At 35.0% G+C, this 26,580-nt stretch overlaps 1 long non-coding RNA gene across 1 annotated transcript in view; it reads right to left on the minus strand.

Annotated features, from left to right (window-relative positions):
• The window catches only part of LOC138693795 (uncharacterized), a 286,495-nt gene that overhangs the window by 89,278 nt on the left and 170,637 nt on the right, over positions 1-26,580 (minus strand). The window contains exon 4 of the long non-coding RNA XR_011330453.1: positions 24,188-24,241. This is a non-coding gene — a long non-coding RNA (uncharacterized lncRNA). The remainder of the gene's footprint in view (positions 1-24,187; positions 24,242-26,580) is intronic.

Genomic DNA, 26,580 nt, shown 5'->3' on the forward strand with positions numbered 1-26,580 from the left:
CTGAAAAAAAAAACCACAAAGTGTCGCCAAACACTTTCCACGACGAAACTCATGGCAACTGTCTTCTGGGATACAAAAGGAATTTTGCTAGTGGAGTTCTTGGAGAGGAATGCCACAATTAACGCTGAGCGTTACTGTAACACACTAACAAACTTGAAGAGGGCCAGTCAAAACAAACGTCGTGGCATGTTGAGCCCTGGGGTGATTTTCCTGCATGACAACGCCCGGCCGCATACAGCGCGTCGTACTGCGACCAAACTGGAAAGTATTGGATCATCCTCCCTGCAGCCCAGATTTTGCGCCTAGCGATTACCATCTCTTCATGCACATGAAGACGTGGCTTGGCTCGAAGCGCTTTGACGATGACGAAGAGTTGAAAATCAGCGTCGTAGATTGGCTTCAGTAGCAGGCGGCCGGATTCTACGACTGCGGAATTTCAAAGCTCGTGGAAAAATAAATTAGAGTGTATACTTTCAAACGTATTGTAACCCAATCCTGTAACGTCATTCACAGGTTTGTGAAAAATAAACGGAACTTACTTTACGAATAGCCCTCTTACTTACATTACTAAATTCATTAAATACTTCTTTCTTAAATACATTAATATATATTCCTGTATAAATGGTGCTGCACATTTTTCATTGCAGTTTATTCCTATCAAATTAACGAAAAGATAATATACCAGTATACAAGCCAGACTTTGTAAACTCAATTACGGTACGTTTCTATTATGAAAAAACTCAAAGAATGGGAGTGGGAGGAGTTTTAGGAGCAACAATCTTTTTTGAAACAACAAAAATTAATCACGCACATGTCTGACCTTTCAGCTTTGAAAAGGGAAAACATTGTAATGCAAAAGATTTAACACCAATTTCTCCAGAATGGTGGATGATGATGGCAGTGATGATGACGTTGGTGATGTAGATGACGATGTTGAATATGATGATAACATTGTTTTGAAGGTGGAAAAGTGACCATACTTCACGAATTTACAAAGCACTTATATCTTAAACAAAACATTAAGATACATGGATCATAATAAATTATGTGCAGACTAAGAGGAAGGCTAAAAATAGGGAAGACTGGAGAATACTGAAAGGTCTGCCCTTGAGCTGAACACTATGAGAAATGCAATCTTAAACACATAGCAATCACCGCACATCACATACAAAGTGATACAACTGAAAAGGTAGCAATTTTGAGTTAGCATTGTTGAAGGATGCAGAAAATTGTGACACACAGCTAGAGAAAACGACTCATTTCTACTTCCAATATTTACCGATAGAGAACATTATTGTGTCACTTTTCTGTTTGGCATGATTTGCACTCCCGACTGGAAAAGTGTCATTTCCGAGTTCGTTAGATGGTCATTCTTGTGCTGAATGAACGACAATTTTTAAAATGGTATTTTTTTTTTTCCTGTGGGGATGTGCATCTTTTTGCGTTCTTGATAGTCATAAGAAAAACAAACGTGTTTTTTAATTGTTCAGATTAAAAATAATCTCCTTCTCTGCTTATTATTGTTTTTTGTTATGGCATTCTTCTTTAATTAAGACTGGTCATAAATGTACATTTTAACTGTCACGTTTTGGATTTAATACTATAAATTATTCCGTAATGAAGTTAGGCTCAAAGCGTAAGTAAATTTTCAGGGCTTTTTTAAGTTGTGTAATTTCCCCGTTAATGTTAAAGAGCAAATTTTCAGTTAACACTTTTATTGAAGGAGGTTATCTAATATAATATGTAACGTTGATAGCCAGATGTTCAGAACTTACTGATAATGATGCCTATAGGGAAACTTATTTTTTTTATTTCAGTACGCTTTATCAACATCTAAGGTTATTTAGCGTCTGAATGAGGTGAAGGTGATAATGCCGGTGAAATGAGTCCGGGTCCAACACCGAAAGGGAAACTTAAGGTACATGCAGTTCTGTCTGATATTGTCTTAAGAACAAGAATTGTAACAAAGTATATAGGAGACGTGACGTTGTGGTCTAAGGCATCCTGCTCAGGACTCGCGTTACGGAATGCGCGAAATTTCGGTCAGTGTATGGGACCGGTGCACACCCACCATCGTGATGCACTTGGGGAGCTACGAAAGGTAGCGAAAATTCGGTTTCGCAAACCAGCTTTCACGGCCGGGGAGATCATCGTGCTAACCACACGATACCTCCATACTGATTTGATGATCGTCCACCTCTGCTTCGGAATGTGGAAGTGAGGCCAGCAGCCGGCTGGTCGGTCTTGGCCCTTCATGGGCTGTAGCGCCACGGATTTACTTTGATTACATGTAGTTTTCTCTTCTAATTCTTGCTTTAATTAATATTTTACCATAAAAAAGATGCCCTGCGATGTAGGCCTACAACGGGAATTTTATTGGTAATCACTGAACTGCGAAGTTCAGTTCCCGGCGGGGAGATACAGGTTAACTGATGGCGGCAGGAACAGGCCAGGGAACTATCCGTCAGCTGTCCAGAGTTGTCAACTAAGGAACAAGAAATCCCCCTATATCATATTAAAAATACCCCTAAAATTCAGAGAATTCCTTTAAAATTTTTAATTTGTACTTGGAAAAACGCAATATAAAAATTAGCGAATGTAACTGTACATACACAATTCAACATAAATATTCACACGCCATGCACGGTGACATGGAATAGAATAGAATACTCACAGTTCAATTCCCTATGTCCTTGCACTGGAAGACGATTTCATGAAAATTTGATTTTTAATTGTTCGCGTTTGCATTAGTTGCACATTAGTTGTGTTCAAAGGCATTCAAGGAAAGAAGGAAGCTATCTTCAAAAATATTCAAAGCTCTGGAAGACAAACGCCATGTTGAAAGGTAGGCCTAGGTTAATATTTTGTATCAAACTTATTTTATTGAGTTGATATATAGCCTACGTGGTAGTACAAAAAAGAAATATTTCATTTCCTATGTGCAAGCACTTTTAATTATTGAAATAAGATATTTATTCCTTGTAATTTATTTATAAATAAATTTATAGGCGTAAAATTAGTAATATAAAACTTACATAATTTTAAATTAATGATTTAATTTCTTTGAATTCTTCATAATTCGTCCTCGCATTACAAACTCGTTGGCTCCTACGCATCGGTACAACAATGCAAGTATTGCCACTGAAGATGGAGGAGCTTCCTCCGAAACATGTCTGGTTTTTAACTGATTATATTAATTTTAATTTTAATATCAAAAAGTGTTCATACAACTGTAATAAATTATTTCTCTGTATGCTTAATATGTGATAGATTTATTGACATTAGTTCACAAAAGTACAAAACTTAATAATTTAAAAAAATATATCTATATACAAAAGTAGTTATACATAATACGAGTAAATATACAATTTCCTAAACTAATTAATTTATCTCAAATCTCAATAATTTATTGGTTCAAACTTGCACTTACGTCTGGTTTTAGTGCAAAAACATAGATGTAGAATATAAAAGAAATGAAAATCAGTTGTATCAAAAGCATAAATTTATATTGGGGAGATTGTTTAACTGCATTTCACTGCAGACACTTTTGTTGTGTAGGCCGTGACTTGAGCAAGGCTAGGAGAACACAAATGCAGAGCGAGGACGATCGGTAGAGAGCGTCATATTAATATAATACGAGCAATAAAGACAGCAAGTGAGAAAACATGCTTGTAAGATGCGGGAACGACCGAAGAGAGGATTTATGGTCATGATATTCATTGTTCAATTACACAACACAGTAGTTTCACTATAATTAATTTTAAAATTGAAGCGGAATGACGTAGTTTAAAAAACACCCCCAAAACCACTCTAAAATTTATCTTTCCCCTGAAAATCCCTCTAACGTATTTCCCTAAACCTCTCCTTGGAAACCCAAGTTGGCAACACTGGCTCTATCTGTCTAGGTTCAGTTGGCAACACTGGCTCTATCTGTCTAGGTTTAGTTGGAGGTTTCGTACGTACTAGTACTGGAACTGGGACAATGCCAGTCAAACACGAAATTCAGTGGGAAAAAAGTTTTAAATATACATTATTACCGTAAATTGCTTCCGCTAGAAAATGTTACAAGTAGAAATAAGTATCTATTTAATTCAAACTGTGGCGGAAAATGTTATGAATACTATAGCCTACATCCTGCGATGTCTCAATCGAAAGTTATACAAGCCAAACTCAGCGTCGCGCATGCTATACCCCTCTTACCCCCCTGCAGTACACGTGAGAGCATGCTAGGAACGGGAGCATACGTCATACAGTCACGCCCGCTGGTTTCTGCGCACTGAGTTTTCCTTGTTGGATGCCTTTCAACATCTGTCCAATTGCTCTAAATGGCAATCCGCTACTGAAGTGGACCCTCCTGGTAAATATCTGGCCGAAAGGAAATTAATATTTTCAGATCTATAACATGTTCAAACCACAACAATTTTGATAAAGGTAATCTAGTTGCCTGTTTCTCCAAGTATTGTTAGAAAATTTAATGACTGTTAAACTTTAAACAGTTTCTTAAATGTTTTTTATCTCATCAACGCTAGTTTGGCTTAACAGATTATTAACTATTCCTTAACTTCAAATATAGGATTACAAGGAGTTAACTCATTTAGCAGTTAGTTAAATACGGCAGATGATATTACAGCTGTACAACCAGAAATTGTGAAATTAATATTTTATGTCTCCCTTTCGGGAATGTTTCGCATATGACTCGTAATATAACATTTAAAGAATACTTTGGACTGTTTAATAGATCAGTGTTAATGTAGGGATAATGATGTTTAATACTCAATTGATTATAACATTGACTGCTAATTTTGATGCTGACTTATTATTATATTGAGCATTTAGGAAATTTGGGACCTGAACGTACATGGTAACCAGGAAAGATGAATGCTATACTATGTTTGATATTCAATTTGTGTCAGACCAGAAAAAAGTAAAAGAAAAATATTTAATCAATCACTAAAAACAATTCTAAAACGAATTAATAAAATAAGGTTTCAAAAATATATGTCTCAAAATTTTGCAGTAAATTGAACCCAGACTTAAATATCCTACAAATAGAATCAGACAACTCAGCCTATTTCAGCTGTTATTTTATATTTAGAAATACAAGTAGCCATCTTCCCTCCTCATTGTGTACACAGAGTAATATTATTTCGTGAACGCACTGTGAGAAACTACAGGGTAATTCCATGCAAAACAGTATGACGAAAAACGTTCATATCTCCAAATTTGTTTAAAATTGTACAATCATATTAATCATGTACAAAATTATGTTTGCGACAGCTACCGTTAAAAAAATGTAATAGGCAGTTAAAATATTTTTATTTCAAATTTGTATTCTGGCCATAAGAATAATTACTATTTTTTTTTTTAAGATATCGTTAGATAGCTTACAAAATAGGTTATTAAGATACTATAATTCAGTGCAGCTCTGAAAATTGTGTTTAAAGAAATTCAAAAATATATTTAAAAAACGCCATTACATGAAATCGAATATTTCAATTCACATAAAAAAATAAAGTACAATTTACTGAGCATTTTCATTAGGCTGTCAAATTTTCATAATGGGATCTTGAAAAATAAGGAAGTTACAAATTAAAACAACTCGCCGTGTAAAGGGTGATCTATGTCGCTGCGCCATGCGCCATCACTGCTGCTGGTCACTGAGAGAAGCGTTTCCGCATTGCTGCATTGCTCGAAGTAAAAATCCATAATAACTCAGAAGTAAGTTTAAATATATACAGTCGTCGTTGTATTGGCACAATTTTTACGTTGATACAATGAAGCATGTCATTTTAATGATATTTTTAACAATAGTCTACATATCAGAGGGAAGTATTATATGATATTCTTATTGAATTTGGTATTCCCAAGAAACTAGTTCGATTAATTAAAATGTGTCTCCGTGAAACATACAGCAGAGTCCGTATAGGTCAGTTTCTATGATGCTTTTCGAATTCACTGCGGGCTAAAGCAGGGAGATGCACTATCACCTTTACTTTTTAACTTCGCTCTAGAATATGCCATTAGGAAAGTTCAGGATAACAGGCAGGGTTTGGAATTGAACGGGTTACATCAGCTTCCTATCTATGCGGATGACGTGAATATGTTAGGAGAAAATCCACAAACGATTAGGGAAAACACGGAAATTTTACTTGAAGCAAGTAAAGCTATCGGTTTGGAAGTAAATCCCGAAAAGACGAAGTATATGATTATGTCTTGTGACCAGAATATTGTACGAAATGGAAATATAAAAATTGGAGATTTATCCTTCGAAGAGGTGGAAAAATTCAAATATCTTGGAGCAACAGTAACAAATATAAATGACACTCGGGAGGAAATTAAACGCAGAATATATATGGGAAATGCGTGTTATTATTCGGTTGAGAAGCTCTTATCATCCAGTCTGCTGTCCAAAAATCTGAAAGTTAGAATTTATAAAACAGTTATATTACCGGTTGTTCTGTATGGTTGTGAAGCTTGGACTCTCACTCTGAGAGAGGAACATAGGTTAAGGGTGTTTGAGAATAAGGTTCTTAGGAAAATATTTGGGGCTAAGCGGGATGAAGTTACAGGAGAATGGAGAAAGTTACACAACACAGAACTACACGCATTGTATTCTTCACCTGACATAATTAGGAACATTAAATCCAGACGTTTTAGATGGGCAGGGCATGTAGCACGTATGGGCGAATCCGGAAATGCATATAGAGTGTTAGTTGGGAGACCGGAGGGAAAAAGACCTTTAGGGAGGCCGAGACGTAGATGGGAGGATAATATTAAAATGGATTTGGGGGAGGTGAGGTATGATGACAGAGACTGGATTAATCATGCACAGGATAGGGACCGCTGGCGGGCTTATGTGAGGGCGGCAATGAACCTTCGGGTTCCTTAAAAGCCATTTGTAAGTAAGTAAGTATAGTCTACATATCAACTCCCCGAATATTTCACCCTTCATTACTTTTCAACCATTGGTGAGATGAAGTTCATATTAGGCCATTTAACTATTTATTATTATGACATTCTTTGACTAGAATATTGAAAAAATCCAGAACTTGACGTTACAAATTTTAAAATTTTGTATGGAATGACCCTACTTATATTTTATTGTTACTTATGTGACAAATATATATCTTAATAATCAACATATTCACCAGTTAAATGGGGGAAAAAATGCTTCTACGGAACTTACTACTAATACCTGTGAAAGCTTTCACGCCAAGTTCAATTCATGTTTTTATGTAGCCCATTCAGACATTTGTACTTTCATTGAAGTTTTAAAGAAGATGCAAATAGACACAAAGATAAAAATAAATTCTGCTATGAAACAGCCTGCAAAGGTTAAGCTTCCTAATATTAATAAGATCAACACACTTCAGTATATCATCAATAGTTGTGATAAAGGTGAACTGTCTATTCTGGGATATGTCTACAGTCACCTGTCGCAATATTCCAAATGAAGTCCTTTGAAGCTACATGGATATCCAAATACATAAATATATTTTCCATTTTATCTTACCTTATTAATATCAACAAGTTAACGTGTGGGAAATGATTGCTATTTCTTTTATTAATTTTACAAACAATGGAAACATAATTTTAACCACACCATAAGTGCAAGTTAATATAAGTACTTGTAAGTGGTATTAATTTGAACTTGTGATAGTTCGCAGTCTGTAAGTGGGACGGGAAGTTGTTTCCATTTCAGATGGGAGGGAGGGAATTGACTCATAACCTCCGTGAAGTTGATTTCAGATGGGAGGGAATAGACCTTTACCTCTTTTCGGGAGGGAATCGAGCAACTCCGATCTTTTTATGTACTTCTTATTTAGTCTACCCTTGTGCCATTATAAAAACAGGTGTTTTAATTATATTAATTTCGACAGTCTTTGTACATAAGCACTTACGCGGTATTCTGAAGTATGCGAAATGTAGCCGGTGTCAACAGTGTTTGCAGTGATTAAATACACCAAAAATGTTTCAGCAATAACGGCTTCTTTGAGACGACATTACTTACAATTTTCACATGGACCTGAAGTGGGAAGAGTGATCGGAGGGTATTATGTGAGACCGTACGGAATTTTCCTGGAGTATTTGGTATAGTTACTCCACCCATATCCCTCTATTGTCACCTGGCAGTCACAATGCTGAGATTTTTCGAAACAGAAATACATATTTTACATTTATAACTGTAACCTTACTTTATAATTTATTATTATTCAGCGTTTGTGATAACTTTCAGCACAAACTTCATATTTGTCTATTTGTTGTTTATGGATCATGACCTACTGTAACAGATTGTTATTTTATACCTGTTGCATGACTTCTCTTCAATAAAGAATTTAATGTATAATTTCAGCCAATCAAAAATTGCCTGACATATGTAAAATCATTACCAACAGCTGTTGAGTAGTTAAAATAATACTAACAAATGTTATAGTTATGCTGGTTATTATAAATAAAATTATGTTTAAAAAATGGAAAACATGTTAATTTTTTTAATAAAGGAATTGTTAATTTAACATTTGAAGAGCACAGGAAAAGAACGTGCTTTGTCCACTTTAAAAAAAATGAGTTATGCATACTATGTGAACCAGGATTGCATGTAGTTTAGAGCTATTAATGGACCAATGTGACAATGTGAGTGCTCCAAGTGCTGCAGGAGATTTTATATTTGACGTACAGGGAAGAACGTGCTGCAGGCCTAGTCCATTCACTGCCTTTCAGCCGGATAAGAGTCTGCACTCTCCTTCCTCCTGCTTCGTATACTCCAGGAGGCGGGCGCACGGCCGAGCCCCTACCACGCTTTAGCGGACAACTGAGAAACATGTTCCCAAATTGAAGCAGCGGAAAGCCGCCATTTGTTTGGACGTAAACGCGCGGGATTTCGAAACCGCTATTTGTATACGTGTTGTATTGCGTATCCGAAAGCTAAATGTTTTTGTGTAAAGGAACAATACTTCCTTTGCGAGATACCTTTAATTACGTGTGTCCCCTGTCAGCAGAGTTGCTAGGTTTCCTGCGAGGGAAATCGGAATATCAGAAGCTAACTTAAGACATTATATTTATCATCACTTTATCAAAGACATTTATAATTGTTTTCTGCAAAGTAGTATTTGCGTGCTTTTAATGTAATATTCGCCTCCCTGAGAAACACTAAAATACGAAAGACACACAGTAGGCTACAGTGAATACTACGGGCTAATCGTTTTTTTTCTTTTATTAACCATGAATATGTTTTAACCATTCGCTACTAAATTAAATTTGCAACTTTTCTTTTACGGAACCGGTACTGCAACAGTACATCGACGATGAGTCCATGTTTAAACATAGTTCACTGCACTAGAAAATTGTATGTATCTGTTATTAGTGTAAAATACAATATCAAAACGCTCTTTTTTCTTTTTTTTTTTTTTTTTTTTGGGCTCTCAACGCACCTAAAATACACAATGTTGATTACTTGCCAGAACAGCAACTAGGCACCGAAACGGATTAATCAACAATGTGGTAGAACTAGGGGAACTATTATCTTGCGAGTAGAGTTACCTTACGGCAATCAGCTGGATTACCTCACAGACTTACTAAATTTTCGCGGGTTACCTCTATGTTTACAATGTAACCATCTGAGTCAATATATAAATAAAAATATCGGATATAGGAAATGCAGACTACCTTCTTTTAATTGCGTTCTAGGCTATTATCCCTCAAATCGGGATTTTTATCAATCTCGATCCGCTTTATCGGGATTCAACCAGGCTGTCAGACTTGCATCATTTTCATAGGAACTCCGAATGTGAATATTCATAACCAAGGTTAATAATGTCTACTTTTTAATTTAATCTGTAGGTTAAACTGTTCTATAAAATCAAAAAGCATTATTATTTATTATTATTATTATTATTATTATTATTATTATTATTATTATTAGTAGTAGTAGTAGTAGTAGTAGTAGTAGTAGTAGTAGTAGTAGTAGTAGTAGTAGTAGTAGTATTAGTAGCAAGTATAACGGGAGCAGTAGCAGTAGTATAAAAAACTGTTTCATTAATCCGTAACTAAGACAAGAGTTACTTTCAATCAGGGATATTAAAAAATTAACTTTTTGTAGTTCATACAGTTTCTGTTGAGTTGTCCAAAGGAACGATGGTGTGAAAATTCCTTCCTCTAACAGGCTATGTGGCCTAATACTTGTTCTGGGAGATGAATTTGAAATGTGTTATGCCATTACTTAATGAGTGGTTAGTACATGCAGTATTAATGAACATGTTTCAGCTTTTAGGCTCTGAAATTTGTTTATATATATTTTTTAAACAGGATCTATTTCTACCGTCCCGCGCCGTGGCGTGGTGGTCTAAGGCATACTGCCTAGGACTCGCATTACGGAATGCGCGCTGGTTCGAGTCCTCATGGGGAAGAAATTTTGTCATGAAATTTCGGCCAGTGTATGGGACCGGTGCCCATCCAGAATCGTGATGCACTTCGGGAGCTACGATAGGTAGCAAAATCCGGTTGCGAAAGCCAGCTGTAAAGGCTGGGGGGATCATCGTGCTAACCACACGATACCTCTATTCTGGTTGGATGATCGTCCACCTCTGCTTCGGCATGTGGGCGTGAGGCCAGCAGCCGGCTGGTCGGTCTGGGGCCTTCACGGACTGTAGCGCCACGGATTATTATTATTATTATTATTATTATTATTATTATTATTATTATTATTATTATTATTATTATTATGCCTTTAGCCTTGGCTTCAGACAAGGCTATTGACCCAGCCCAACGTACACAGGGTGCTCCGTCTGTAACTGTATACAGTTGGGTAATTCTTAACAGACGCGTTCTCGTCGCGGGGGTGAACACTAATTTATTTAGTGACTGTGCTGTTAAGGACCCAGCTTCTCGGGGTATAACGAGAACCCCTGCCCAGGGTTGAGGGTGAAGATCTCAACGATTGTTTAGGCATGAAGGAACAAGCTTACCAGATGGCTGGGCAAGCGGAAGAGGCACCCAATCTTCAGGGACATACGAAGATCCATGCCCAGGGTAACAAGGGCAAAGACCTCTTTGGGGCACCCTTCCTGGTGGGGTAATACACCAGGGAGTTGGGCCTGCCAGATCTGAGGTGGCAGCCCCACCATAGGCAAACCCTGCTAAGCATTGGTACTGCTTAAAAGGGTATACTTTATTACTCAACAGACTAATGGCTATAGCCGGACGGATAATATGGATTTTGATAATGCTAATCGACAACGGACAACTCTAATGGAACATTTGACAATTGCCGCTTGGAACATAAGGGGAATAACTCCGAAGATGTCAGAAATAATATTAGAAATAAAAAAGAGGAAAATAGATGTTTTAATAGTAACTGAAACAAAAAAGAAAACTAAAGGATCTGACATTATTGATGATTACTTGTTCATATACTCTGGAGTAGAACAAAACAGAAGAGCTTCGACTGGAGTTGGAATATTAATAAGAAAAGAACTAAAGAAAAGAATTATAGGGTATTCATGGTATAATGAACATATTATTACTCTGAAGTTTAAATCTGGTCGATCTCATTATTATGTAATTGGAGCATATGCTCCCAAATGAAGGGCAATTCCAAGAAACAGAAATATTTTACGCAAATCTGCAAGAATGTGTAAATAAAGCAAATAAAAATGACTACGTGATTATAGGAGGAGATTTAAATGCAAGGATAGGCAATAAGACCATATCAATGCTAGTGGGTCCACATGGAGAAACCACTATGAACGTTAATGGAAAATGTCTAAGAGATTTTTGCTCCTACAACAATCTAAGAATCACTAATACCTTTTCTCGACGTAAAGAAATACACAAATACACTTGGGCAGAAAGAGGTAGAAAGTCCATAATCGACTACATCATCGCAAATGATAAGACTGGCCACATGTCCTTGACACTAGAGCATATAGGGGAGCAGAAGCTGACACAGACCATTATTTAGTATGTCGCAAAATAAGATTACCGAAGAAATTCATAAAGAAAAGAAAGGCAATAGAAACTGACGAAGAAAGATTTAAAATACAATTGTTAGAACAACCAAGCATCGAAGATCTATATAAAAAGAGATTAGACACCCATTTAAAAGGTAGGACTGGAGATATTAATATAGACTGGCTGCGTATTAAAATAGCTATCAATAAGACTGCAACAGAAGTTTTAGGGTCTCAAAGGAAAAGAAAGAGCTGTAGACTGAAGATTTGGAATGAAGAACTCAAAGAGGCTATTGAGGATAAAAAGAAAACATATTAGCAACAAGAGAAATGAGGACTATATTGAATACAAAAGAAAGCGAGCTATTATGCGTAAACTCTCAAGGGAATCAAATACGAAGAGCTGGGAAGAATTCATTAAGAGGTTGGAACATGACATTACCGGACCGCAAAGATTTGGATTTAAAATCTTTAAGAACTTAAGATCAGAAGAGAGGGATAAGGCAAAGATTGAAACCATCCCAACCGAGGAATACTATAAAACATTGCTAGATAATCAGAGAGACCCCTATAACGCAGATACAAACCAGTGGAATGCAATTACTAAGATGGAATTAGAAAATGCATTGACAACGCTAAGGAACACAAAGGCTCCAGGAATAGATGGATTGAATGTAGAATTGTTTAAATATGGAAGCACAAAACTCAAAAACAGACTTATACAACTCTTAAATGATATATGGAGCATGGGACGTATCCCAGAAGATTGGAAAGTGTCAAAAATTATTAATATCCACAAGAAAAATGAGAGAAATAAATGCGAAAATTATAGAGGTATAGCCTTAATGAGCTCTGCTTACAAAATCTATGCAATAATATTTAAAAATAAATTGCAACCTTTAGTCGAACCAATATTGCAAGAACCCCAGTGTGGATTTAGAAAAGGAAGGTCTTGCATTGATGCAGTCTTTACAATCAAACAGATTGTAGAAAAGCGTAAAGAATTTAACTTGCCAACTTATTTATTGTTCTTAGATTACGAGAAGGCGTATGACAGAGTCCTACGACAAAAATTATAGAGCATTTTGGATGAATATAATTTACCCCCCAACTTGATAAATGCTATTAAATCACTATATGATTCAACCAGCATTATGTTTAATAAAAATGGAAAGCCCCTCGTGGTAAATCAAGGCCTAAGACAGGGATGTGGTTTATCACCCTTGCTGTTTGATTTATACATCAATAAAATACTATAAGACTGGCAAATGACGAGTCCGAATGGCATATATTTGGGCAATAATAATTACATAGCTACAGTCTTGTTTGCAGATGACCAGGTCCTAATAGCAAACTCTGAAGACAGCCTACAGACAAATGTTACTACTTTAAATAGAATACTAGAGATGTATAATATGAAAATTTCTACTAGAAAGACAAAATCAATGGCCATGCAAGGAAAGAATCAACGAAGAGTTAAAATAATGATAGACTTAGAAATAATAGAACAGGTTCATGCATTTAAGTATCTTGGCTGTACTATTTCAGCATTTACATTTAATGCTGATCTAGAAGAAAATGTCCAGAAATACAATAAATTAAATGGATGTATAAACAGGTATTTCGGAAAGAATATGAAACAAGATCTAAAAATCAGGGTGCATAACATTATATCAAAACCGGCCCTTCGCTATGGAAGTGAAACATGGGTGCTAAGACAACAAGATCGAAAAAGAATAGAAGCATCAGAAATGAGGTCCCTAAGACACACCCTGGGAGTCACATTAAGGGATGGAATGAGAAGCGGAGACATACGGAAAGAACTGAAACAACAAATATGGTCGAAGAAATTCATACCTATCAACAACAATGGTACATGCATGTACAACGGATGCCCCCTGATCGTTTCCCAATGCAAGCATGTTTTATCAACCCCAAGGCAGACGAGATATTGGTCGGCCACAAACAAGATGGACTTCGCAATTCCGTTAGTCTCGGAACGGGATTTACCCATCCTTGATAGGAAGAAGAAGAAGATTATTATTATTATTATTATTATTATTATTATTATTATTATTAATTCTGTATCTTCGAATTCGGCGAATAATGTTATTACTCATGTATGCACTGAAGCAACAGCTGTTTGAAGAAAGGAAAGGATATGGAGTGGATGAAGGACAATAACAATGTATACGGTAATAACGTAGTTTGAGAGGTAACAACTATCTTCGAAATGAGTTGAAACATTGAATGATTCATTGTAGGGTAGAAATTCTCTCTGCGGATTGCACCTATCCATTTTCGGTTAAGGGAATCTTTACTCAGAGGAAACCTGAAGCACAAACAGTCGTATAAGTACAATAGTTTGTCTTCTGTAACATAATACGGGCCAAAAATATTGTAGAAATTAAAGATTAACTAATCAGTGAAATGTAACATTCCTTCCTTCTTTATCTTTACATCTGTGTGCATTGTTGCAATTAAAAATAGCACACGAACTAAACCTGTACTTATTCATCTCAACCAAGCAAATGGCCGCCCGTCGGCTGTTCAATTTGGGAGCATAACACTAGCGCCAGTGAGCGGTCTAGGGGTTATTTAGTAAGTCTATGGTGCCAGCCTGTAACCAAGAGAGTTTGCAGCTTTGCCAGATCTCGTGTAGTGTTTTCCCGAAATGGATTGTTTTATATCCACAGATTGTTACCAACAATTCAACACAATAACAAACAGATGCAGGCTGTAATACACATAATTCAGATAAATTCATATTAATGCTACGCATATTTAACTGAAATATGTTTAACTTGCATAGTGCATTACTGTCGGCGTACTTGTCACAAGAGGGTGGAAGTGCATTATATAGCGAAATTTATAAGCTTGTACTTGCCATCTGGGAAAAGGCAATTGTACCAGAACAATGGAAGGAGTCCATAATCGTACCTATTTTTAAAAAGGGGGACAAAACCAACTGTGGTAACTTTCGAGGAATATCACTCTTGTTGACGTCGTACAAAATTTTGTCCACTATTCTTTTGAGAAGATTAACTCCGTACGTAGATCAGTGCGGTTTTCGGCGTAATAGATCGACTGTTGATCAGATTTTTTTGTATTCGACAGATATTGGACAAAAATTGGGAGTATAAGGGTACAGTACATCAGTTATTCATAGATTTCAAAAAGGCATATGACTCGGTTAAGAGGGAAGTATTATATGATATTCTTATTGAATTTGGTATTCCCAAGAAACTAGTTCGATTAATTAAAATGTGTCTCAGTGAAACATACAGCAGAGTCCGTATAGGTCAGTTTCTATCTGATGCTTTTCCAATTCACTGCGGGCTAAAGCAGGGAGATGCACTATCACCTTTACTTTTTAACTTCGCTTTAGAATATGCCATTAGGAAAGTTCAGGATAACAGGCAGGGTTTGTAATTGAATGGGTTACATCAGCTTCTTGTCTATGCGGATGACGTGCATATGTTAGGAGAAAATACACAAACGATTAGGGAAAACACAGAAATTTTACTCGAAGCAAGTAAAGGGATCGGTTTGCAAGTAAATCCCGAAAAGACAAAGTATATGATTATGTCTCGTGACCAGAATATTGTACGAAATGGAAATATAAAAATTGGAGATTTATCCTTCGAAGAGGTGGAAAAATTCAAATATCTTGGAGCAACAGTAACAAATATAAATGACACTCGGGAGGAAATTAAACGCAGAATATATATGGGAAATGCGTGTTATTATTCGGTTGAGAAGCTCTTATCATCCAGTCTGCTGTCCAAAAATCTGAAAGTTAGAATTTATAAAACAGTTATATTACCGGTTGTTCTGTATGGTTGTGAAGCTTGGACTCTCACTCTGAGAGAGGAACATAGGTTAAGGGTGTTTGAGAATAAGGTTCTTAGGAAAATATTTGGGGCTAAGCGGGATGAAGTTACAGGAGAATGGAGAAAGTTACACATCACAGAACTGCACGCATTGTATTCTTCACCTGACATAATTAGGAACTTAAAATCCAGACGTTTGAGATGGGCAGGGCATGTAGCACGTATGGGCGAATCCAGAAATGCATATAGAGTGTTAGTTGGGAGACCGGAGGGAAAAAGACCTTTAGGGAGGCCGAGACGTAGATGGGAGGACAATATTAAAATGGATTTGAGGGAGGTGGGGTATGATGATAGAGACTGGATTAATCTTGCACAGGATAGGGACCGCTGGCGGGCTTATGTGAGGACGGCAATGAACCTTCGGGTTCCTTAAAAGCCATTTGTAAGTAAGTACTTGTCACAAGAATCAATATCGTTAAATACTAGTGTAGGATTATTGTTGTTGTGAAATGTATCAAGTCAATTCAAATCGTTATTGTGAGCGTCCTTCGTCATTAGATATTAACAGATATATATTTATGATACTTAATTCAAACATGTTTATGGCAGTAAGGTTACAATTTATGATGTATGGGTACAGATATGCCTACAGGACAATGAATTACCAGTTCCATTACAAATAATACATTCGAATCCTTTCCTTCTTTCAATGTGCAAAATCAAAAGTCTTTCCCCCTATCCGGTAGAAAATATTGCGTCACACAAATTAGTACCATCAGTCCATCGACTAAACATAGTAGTATGCGTATCGTATCATATCTCATCTCAGCAAGGTCTTGATACCCTTTCTGTCCATAATACTCGGAACGCCATGTTTGTATTTTTCGGGATTCCATTGCAGGTATTAGTCTGTTCTGTGCCTTGAATGTAATACCCATAGATCGTAGAACTTTATGTAGCGTTGTCCTGTCATCAGGAAATGCATATCCCGTGTCGTTTGCCTTCGTCCTCCCCGCAGAAAGCATGTCACCATGGCAGCGCAGTCTGTTCAAGAAGTTGGCACACGGCTGACCGAATCTAATCACGATCGAAATCGTCTATTTTGGACAGTTTTTTACACAGCCAGTATTTCTTTGTCGGGGTTTCGAAGCTTGACAAGTTTAATGAAATTATTCTTTTCACTGTCGATAACGGTACTCCTGTCGCATTAACTGTCTCTGCTGGTGGTGATTGGTTTCCAGCATTTTTAAATTATGTGAAAACATTTTGAATAACATGCGCAGCTTGTTTCTGAACAGGCTTTCCCCTACCTATGGGGGCCGCATTTGATTGGCACTATTATTTACAACTATTTCACTTGACGGTCTTCCCACGGACGCCACATGTTGCACGCCGCCTGAACCCCTTCCATGTCTTGCGCACCTTGTTCGTATCCCTGCTTGCAGCTGGATGGACTCCTCTCACTGATGTTTCTGTGATTTCAGTTTTAGTTTCCTCACGGATTGGCATGCATGTTATAGCAAGAATAAAGGAATTGGAGTAAAAATAATATTCCATTGTTTTGCATTATTGCTATAATGAGAAAATTCGTTCTTACTGCATAAACTTCAAGCATAAGCATAAACCTTTTTAATTTGAGAATTTCAGTTTAAAGGTATAGTGTTGTAATTTCATCACTTAAGTTATAATAATAATATTATTAAATAATATATATTGAATTATGAGTACCTCATCTGAGGATGAAACTCAGAGACTTTAACTTCTAATAGTTTCAAGAAAAACAAGTACGAGGGAGAATGACTGCACTCATGAAGAAATTAAGGGTTCAATCACATGAAGTAGGAGAAGACTGGAACTGTAAGTTAAAGCGTTTTGAGAAAAAAAGTGCTGAAAAAATATCAAGTATTATAAGGCAATTTAATGATTTAGAGGACTGGAATCAACAATCATTACATCTGACTGGCCTTATGACAATAATTCCAGTTTATCGAAGGCGATAAGTCATTACAACGATGAAATTGTATCTCTCAGAAGAATTATCAGAGAAAATGTTCAAGAAAAAAGTATCAAAAATTTAATAATTTCATATGAAACATATAGAATAGTGTTCAACACCAAATTCAATATAGCGTTTGGGTATCCAAGGAGTGATACATGCTTAACCTGTGATAAGTACACAGCTGAGATGAAAATCCTGAATGCAAGACTGTCTGAAAATAATTTAGATGGCTACATGGAAAAAACAAGTTTCGGAAGAAATTAATAAGATCACCAAAAACAACAAGGTCCACAAACTCAAAGTTGAAACATTTTATACCAGAAAGAAGTCCGAAGTCTGAAGAAACAAGCAATTTACATGGACTACCTACAAATGTATGCTTACCGAACATTAGTAGTAGTGACGTCTATTACTATTACAGAAGGCAATTATCTGTTTACTCTTTCAATATTCATCAATTTTCAGATGCGACTGGAGTGTTTTATTCTTGTACTGAAGATAATGGTAGAAAAGAAATCATAACCTTTTTAAATCACTTTGTGACAGAAATAATGGACAAGACAGTCGGATATCTTGAAAATTACTTGTGATCCATGTTCAGGCCAGAACAAGAATTATAATGTTCTGAGGCATCTTAATATCTCGTGAGTGACAGCAAACTTCTGAACACAGCGAAAGTAACTTTTCCCATTAGGGAACAGTCGTGATAAAATATAGGACTGATTAATACAAAAGCAGTAGCAGAACTCCCAATGGATTGGGTGCGGATCCTCGACGTAAACCTAAGCCTTTTGATGTTGTGGTGGTCAATCAAGCTATGATCGGAAGTTGGGAGTCATTTCTGCAGCAGAAATATTTGAGGAAATGATCATTTCTTACAAGGCCCATCACAGAGGCAATCATCACAAAAGAACACCCCGCCTCATTCAACATCGAGATACGTGTAATGGAGCTTGTGCCTTCGAGAGCAGCAATCTGAAGAGTACCCATGTCCTGCTTACAGAGGTAAAATACAAATTATTTTGAATAATTTATTTTGTATCTGTTAATAATTTCAATATTGGTAACATTATTTATAACAACAAAACGTCTCTGGTAATATCGAAGGAAAAATATTAGGACCTTCAGATTTTGAAGGAGTTTCGCGGACACGAAGCTAGAGTGTTTTACACAAACCTTCCACTCTAGGATGAGATGTGCATTTTGGGACAAAGTGATCTTTATTTTTATTAGGCCTTATGCATTTTGGAACAAAGTGATCTTTATTATTATTATTATTATTATTATTATTATTATTATTATTATTATTATTATTATTATTATCATACACTGATGTAAACACTGCTGAAAATTCCTTGTCTCAAATTATAAACAATGTTATATCCCTTTGTGTCCCTGTCACCTTTGTTACAAATCGCACTATCCTAAATGGTTTTCAAACGATTTACGTCAGCTTATAAAGAAAAAAAATAAATAAAGCTAATACAAATTACAAAAAATATAAAACTGATCATCATTATCAAATTTTTTCTAATTATAGAAAACAAGTCAAAGCCATGATTAAATCTGATAAATTCAAATGGTTACAATCAATTGATGATAACCTAAAGCACGAACCAAATAAATTTTGGAAATATGTAGAAACTTTTCGAAAAACTAATAGTAATCCCACAGAACTAATATTTACCCGTCACTTTGGAAGGAAGCATCCATTATTCCAGTTTTCAAAAATGGTAATAAAAACAGTGTTACTAATTATAGACCCATTTCTATCCTAAACAATTTTTCTAAAATTTTTGAAAAAAATTATTCACAAACACATTTCATTTTATGTCAAAAATAAGATCAATTCGGCCCAACATGGATTTACAAGAGGGAAATCTACTACTACTAATTTAGTTTCCTATCTTAATCTCATAATGCCTATAGTTGAAAATCAAGGTCAAATTGACTCAATTTATTTTAATTTTAGCAAAGCATTTGATGTTGTTCCTCACAAAATTTTATTAAATAAATTAAGTAATTTTGGACTCTCCACTAACTACGTTAATTGGTTTGAAAATTATTTAACAGATAGGCAGTCTTGTGTTCGACTAGGTAATTCTCTCTCGGTTCCATTTAATAGTTTATGCGGTGTTCCTCAAGGGTCTACATTGGGACCTCTATTATTTTTGTTATATATAAATGATATAAGTAAAAGAATAAGTTCTAGCTGCCTTTTATTTGCGGATGATCTCAAAATCTTTCGCAAAATTAATAGTTTGGTCGATTGTCAAATTCTTCAAAATGACATTAATTCAATATCACAATGGTCTGTTGAAAATGGAATGAAAATTAATCAATCCAAAACTGTTGTTATTTCCTTTTCACGGAAAACTATCTCCCAAAAATTTAACTATTCTCTCAGTAATGTCGTAATTACTAAGAAAGATTGTATTAGAGATCTTGGTGTCTTACTTGATTCAAAATTATATTTCCATGATCATGTGCAATATATTTATACCCATTCGTTAAGAATGCTTGGTCTAATTAGGTCTATAACTTATTCTTTTTCCACTCCTATGTGTTTATTAATTGTATACTATACGTTGGTTAGATCCAAGCTTGAATATGCATCTGTTGTATGGAACTCCATTACTTCCACTGACTCGGCTAAATTGGAGAATATTCAAAGAAAATTTATTTCCTTGTGTTCTTATAGATTTTTACCAAATTCCGATTATAACTATGAGATTAAATGCAATTATTTCAATTGCAGTAGTTTGTTCACCAGACGTCAGGATCTTGATTATTTATTTTTTTGCAAAGTCATTAAGGGTGATATTGATTGTGAATCTTTCATAAGCAATATCAGTCTTCGTATTCCTGCTAAGGGTTTAAGATTTCATAAATTGTTTTATAATAGGAATCCTAAATCTCTCTCTCGGTCTGCAGATGCATTAAATATGCTAATTTGCATGGATTCAACTTGGATCCATTTAATGTGTAGTATATCTTTGAGTTTTTAACTCACTGATCTAATTTTATAATTATTTGTCCATTTTATTTCTTGCATTTGGTCAATTGATTAATGTAGACTATTCCATTATTTCAATTTTCTCATTGTCCTAATTTATAATTTTATAATTATTATTTGATCAATGATTTATGTAGACCATTATATTGTTTCTATTTCATCTCATTGTTATTTTGTATCATTCATGCTCATCATCATTTGTTGTTTTGTTCTGTTTTGTATCGTGCTAAACTGTAATTGGCCTTGTGCTGTTGTTTTGCACGTTAGTATTCTAAATAAATAAATAAATAAATAAATAAATAAATAAATAAATAAATTATTATTATTATTATTATCCCCTGTGCATGTATTTTGCGTCAAAAGTAATCTTTATTATTGTTATTATTATTATTATTATTATTATTATTATTATTATTATTATTATTAGTCCCTATACATTTTGGTAAAGAATTGGCCAAAAGTGATCTTTTTTATTATTATGCCCTGTGCATTTTGGGACAAAAGTTATCTTTATTATTATTATTATTATTATTATTATCCGTTGTGCATGTATTTTGCGTCAAAAGTAATCTTTATTATTATTATTATTATTATTATTATTATTATTATTATTATTATCCCCTGTGCATTTATTTTGCGTCAAAAGTAATCTTTATTATTATTATTATTATTATTATTATTATTATTATTATTATTATTATTATTATTATTATTATTATTATTATTAGTCCCTATACATTTTGGAAAAGAATTGGCCAAAAGTGATCTTTTTTATCATTATGCCCTGTGCATTTTGGGACAAAAGTTATCTTTATTATTATTATTATTATTATTATTATTATTATTATTATTATTATTATTATTAGCCCCTGTGCATTTTGTGTCAAAAATGATCTTTATTATTATTATTATTATTATTATTATTATTATTATTATTATTATCCCCTGTGCATGTATTTTTGCGTCAAAAGTAATCTTTATTATTATTATTATTAGCCCCTGTGCATTTAGGGAGAACATTGGACAAAAGCGATCTTTATAATTATTATGACCTGTGCATATTATTATGATTATTATGATTATTATGATTATTATTATTATTATTATTAATTTATTTTTTTAATTATTATTATTAGGCCCTACTCCACTTCATTATAGAAAAAGTTAAAATAGGAAAGAGAAAATGTTAAACGTTATGTTATCAATGTTATCATTTTAATGTCTGTCAATCCTATGATTTTGAAATTCTGAATGTTAATTCAAAATTTTCATACACAGATAATATGCACAAACACACATACAAACACGTTTCACTAAGAAAACAGCTTTACTTGTAATATTTTATCTAAAAGTAATTCCTCCGTAAATAAGAAGCACGTTTTTTCCCTGTAACTTATGACATTACATAAATGTCAATAAAACTACAATTTTCAATAATAAGGATGCAAACTTAAATGCAACTCCATTTACATAACCTGTTCTTCCATACTGCCTTAAATGTTCATTAATTTCTCGTTACTATCCATGGAATTTGGTTTCAAACTTTGAAATTGTTCTCCTGAAAAATTTAGTAAACTGGACAAATCACGTTCTTTTCCTGTGCTCTTCATTTGTTAAGCCAAATTAAACATTATTGGAGAAACTGGCCATAGGGTTTTGCCCAGAGGCAGAACTCCTTCGTAACACACCGTGTGCGTATCTACAGCCTTACAGACAGCTAAATGGGAGGTGTACGAAGTAGTTTTAGGAACACTGTGGTAATCTCTTACAGGAAAAACGATGCAGATGAATTCCTAGCGCCCATCCAAGACAATCTTCAATACTCAGGCCTTAAAGCAGGTATCGATAGTGGCTAAAATGGCGCCGGTACGGTGGCGGTCGAAGCATGTTTACCACGTGGTTTTCTTATGATGTTTTCTGGTGTTAATTGCGTCGTGAAATGGGTCGTTCGTGTTGTGTACCGGATTGTAATTCTAATAGTGCATCTGTCTCATATTTCAACGTTTAAGTTCCCGAAAAGTGCAACCTCATGCGACAAAGGTTTAGGTGCATAATCGCGACAGTTTCCAAGTTAAGGAAATTACAGTTTGTTATTGTTCAGTCAACTATCCGAAGACAGGTCTGAACCTCACAAATGATACAAACTGGGCAGCACTTATGAGGAAACTAAGCCAGGAGATAATAGGGTAAGGTGACCAGTTTCTATCCTCCTAAAATCACAGTGTTACACATAAAATATTTTGAATCCTGATTAGTTATTAGGGAATATATTTTTCTTATCGTAAATCGTGATGCATTTCGTATTCCTCGGGAAATTTCGAATCTAACTAATGATGACTAAACAACCATATTTCCTAACGAACCTTCATGCCGTACTGTCAGTCATTCTAGCACCCAGAAAGAATACAGATCAACGGAAAGGGAGACAGATGGAGAGAGAAGAATTTTGCAGGGAATGGCGTAAGAGGGACATCATGAGCACTTTTGATCAGCTTCAATACCGTGGTCAGGAAAGAAGTGTGGTTTCTTTTATGACTGTTGTTTGAGGTGGCTCTGTTGTTTTCTTGAATATGAAAGATGACAGTGAAGAAGAAATGAACAGTTGTACAAAGAAGTTGAACATTTCAAGCCAATTATCGAATAACGTGAAAGGGAATTATGAAGAATAACACATAAGTCTAAAAATTGCAACACATAAATAACTTAAATTCAGCGGGAATTAGGTCAGAGACCATAGGTTGTGTACATCCACCTATTAAAAAGAAAACATAAGCTAATTTGTTATTGTTATTATTATTATTATTATTATTATTATTATTATTATTATTATTACTACCGGTAGTAATATCGGTGGTACCGTAGTAATAATATAGTAATGTAAAAAATAATAGCAGCAGCAGCAGCAGTAATTGTATTATTAGTATACATATTATTTGCTGATCTTGTTTAATTCAGTTATTGATTTTGGATGTGTTATCCTGTATGCCCAACAACTAATAGTGAACGTTTGCATTTACTGCAGGAACTTATACGGGGTTCAGGGTATGATTCTGAACTTGCTGGAAGCTATTTTCAGTTTGCACTGCCAAGTTCATAACTTCTTGGCAATGTGTTCCTACTCGTACCGCACTTACTTTGCTGTCTGCCTTTGAAATTGAACCCGACATTGCTCATGAATTAACGCTGAACGTTTATTTAAGACACAGCTTAATAATTGAACTTAATAGATACGAAAAATATAACGATATTGACATAAGGATATGACGGAATCGTCTAATAGGCTATATATATGTTGGACCACAGCGGCGGCCACTCTTATTTGTGCAGTATGGTCCGAGTGGTGCAGACAGGCTCGTGCACTCTAATCTGTGTACACTGAAGAGTTACTCACCTGGATGCTGGACCAGCTGCTGGAGAGGCTGGCCTCGCTATCAGACAACAGCTCCTATAAAAAGAAAATAAACTATTAATAGTTTACGCTTGAAAGATATGGCTATACTAATATTCCAATGCCTTTTACTATTCTTCATAGCATATATTAAGCTTTAGTGTTCTTTTTAGTATAACTGAGTTGCGTTACACTCAATATAGTCCCTTACTCGAGTGACGTATTCTGGCAAATAGCTGGCTGGAAGGATATTAATAATTTCAAATCCCCAACATGTCCAAGGCAAAAAATTTCTGACAAAGACAATCTAGATTTTATAATAACTAGCCTGTACACTTGTATATAGGACAGAGGGGGACCGGGACCGTGATACCTTCTAGCTGCCAGTGGAGTTACCAGGTACCGAGCAGTTATTATTGTTACCATAACGTCATCTATACTAATAGGCCTAATAAATCTGTAAAATAAATTTTTTCTGGTAATTTTTTCTTTTCCAAAGATAATTGGTGATAACATCTGCAATTAACCATCCTGAAACCGAAAATGGCTTGTTTGAAATTTATGTTTGTATATCTGTCTGTCTGCCTGGATGTTTGTTACCTTTCCACGCGATAATGGCTGAACCGATTTATATGGTAAGTGGAATATAACTTAAGTTCGATGTAAGTTAGATTTTAGGCTGTATGACATTCAAAATACTATATTTAAAAGGGCGTTATAAGGGGACCTGAATTAAATAAATCGAAATATCTCCCTTATTATTGATTTTCATGCAAAATTTTGCATGATAAAGGTTTCTTTAAAAATGATTTCCGATAAGTTTTATTCTGTGTAATAGTTTGATAGGACTGATATTTAACGACATACATTAGTTTTAATATAACACTGCTTTGTATGTCATTGCCGTTTCAGATTATACGAGTAAAAAAGATAAAGCAAATGGCTGCATTTAATTGAAGCGGCCATGGACAACAATCGGATTAATATTCATTTAATAACTCTTTTTATTCAAATAATATTTAGGCTATGTGTGATTATAATATAGGCTCTACTAAATATTATTATAAAGAGAGTGTGTTTGTATGCTTGTATGAGACAATCTTATGGAATTATGTAATGGATTTGAATAATTCTTTCATCATTGGAAAGTATAGTTCCTTCAGATGGACATACGTAGATTTTACGTCACTACAGAAGCTCCAGAATGAATCGAGGATTGGGCACAAATGCAGGATAAGGCACGATTAAAACAGACTCTTACGCGCAGAAAACCTGACAGCCTGTTGAAACTAACGGTGAATGAGCGATATGTAGTTAAATTAAATGATATTAGAAGGTAATAAAATGTTATGTCTGCTTTGCGGTGCGTGTATTAATGAACCAATGATAGTCAGGGATGGAATTGTACACGCGACACATACATGTTAAACAGGCTATTAATTATTCAGCAAGATAACGGCACATATTTTTATTGCTTAATTATATATGTGAGCAGCGTACGGTAATGTATTTAAACTTTATTTGGTCCATGTAAAATATTACTTCTTACTAGATTTCATTTTTTTTGTCTATGGAATATAATCCTATTTTTACGAATGTTGTGGTAAAAGGCAAGTAGACCAAATTCATCTGCACCAAAAATAAAAAGAATTTGAGTAAAAATTAGTGTTTGCATCTTAGAGCTCACTGGAGCTGTTAATTTTCCAAATTATCCGAGTCGTTTTACAAACTGCTGTGAAATGGCGTTCTTTTCTCATTATGTAGGCCTACTCACATTTGTTTCCTGTGGTTCTTAAAGTGGTACTTATGTACCATGTTCACTTCAATGTGTTTTTATTTACGTAAACAAACATGCGCAATGAGGCCAACAAAATTTACCTTCGTACACAATCCACTCCATATTCTTACCGGCTTGGAATGGATTGTTAAGGAATGTATTCAAAACTTTTAGAAACATGTTAAACGAATTATTCTTGCACCAAAAAAGATGCTCCCTGGGCCAAATAGTCGTATTTTAATTATGTAATTACTTCATAGTTCCATCAGGTATTGTATGACGTTAGAAGTGAGATATTTATTGTTAATTGTTCTTTCTCATAAAATTAGGCCATAACAAGGAGAGTACATAAGATCTCGCGCGCAAAGGGATGGAGTTCAAGGTTCTGGGTAGCCTACACACCAGAAATCGTGCTGAAGATGTTCTTGTGCTAATATTACTCAATATGAAGTATAGTCCGTTGTACAGAACTCTTGCCTATTATCCTTCTCAGTGATCGCATCGTCTCTGCAGTCTGTTATAATTCTGAGGTTATTTTCATTGATTTAATTGCGTTGTGGTGTGAGAGCATATCTCATTTTGTTATGCAGGTTGGACATCAATAAATCTCGCGTCTCGT

This window comes from Periplaneta americana, unplaced genomic scaffold, assembly GCF_040183065.1.
Source record: "Periplaneta americana isolate PAMFEO1 unplaced genomic scaffold, P.americana_PAMFEO1_priV1 scaffold_21, whole genome shotgun sequence".
NCBI classification, from domain to species: domain Eukaryota; kingdom Metazoa; phylum Arthropoda; class Insecta; order Blattodea; family Blattidae; genus Periplaneta; species Periplaneta americana.